Genomic DNA, 1,095 nt, shown 5'->3' with positions numbered 1-1,095 from the left:
CTGGGCTGCCGTGAGTCACCAGCGACAGTGTAGGCTGCAGTCCCTGTGGCAGTGGGTTACCATGGGCTACCGTGTGTAGCCGGCAGTCAGCGTGAGCAGCCAGCAGCCGCAGTGAGCGGCCATCCAGAAGCCGGCGACTGATCTGCCTCGCCTGGGAAGAGCACAGTGATGGTGCCAACATGGTCCAGTGAAGCAACGTCCTAGACTGAAGAACAAAAGGACAGCAACTTGTCTGTTCTCCTTCCCCCAATTCCTCAATAAAAAAAAAATCTAAAAAAAAAAGAAAATGGAGTAAGAGGGTTAACGTGTCAAGGGATATGTTTGGTCTCTAGAAGCTACTTTTGAGCTTCCAAAAAGAGATACAGACCTGGCAATACCTTGATTTTAGCCTAGTTGGAGCCATTTCAGACCTGACCTCCAGAACTGTAAGATGATAAGTGTGTGGCACACTAAATTTGAAGTAATTTGTTACAGGAACAATAGAAAACTAATACTTTCTCTTTCTCTTCATTGTATTAAAAAGTGGTGAGGCACAATATTTAGCTTTTTTTCCAGGGGGAGTGGGAGCTGTATGGATGTAGGTATTATAATTTATGAAAGATGTAAAATAAACATATAGTTATTCATTTTCAGATAATTTTAATATTTGGCTCATAGCACAGTAGAGTTACAAGAAACCAAACATTTCACTTTATCTGTCTTACTAATTAAGAGATCAGAGTGAAAGTAACTAACTCTCATCTACTGTTGCAGATCTGATGTAGAACATGCATCAGTATTGTGTTCAGGGCTGTCAACACTGCTTGTATCACATTGTTTCTCATTTTAAAGAGAATGCGGTGCCAGAAGTGACTTCATCAAAATGCCAACTAAATGAAATAAGAGCTAATATTATACCATAAATAAATCCTTGGAGGACAAAAAAAGGGGCATTAAGAAATTACTTAATCAATTATCTTAAAACAAGGCAAGACAATAACTTAATGTTTGATAATTAGTTACAATTTGGGGATTCATTAGATATTAGAGAGAAATGCATGCAACTAAATGGAATTTTTTGGTGTATTCTGACTCCCAGTTTATTTTCTCCATTGT

Source organism: Hipposideros armiger, unplaced genomic scaffold (genome assembly GCF_001890085.2).
Source record: "Hipposideros armiger isolate ML-2016 unplaced genomic scaffold, ASM189008v1 scaffold_686, whole genome shotgun sequence".
NCBI classification, from domain to species: domain Eukaryota; kingdom Metazoa; phylum Chordata; class Mammalia; order Chiroptera; family Hipposideridae; genus Hipposideros; species Hipposideros armiger.
The sequence above is the reverse complement of the archived record's forward strand: the minus strand, read 5'-3'. Positions refer to the sequence as shown.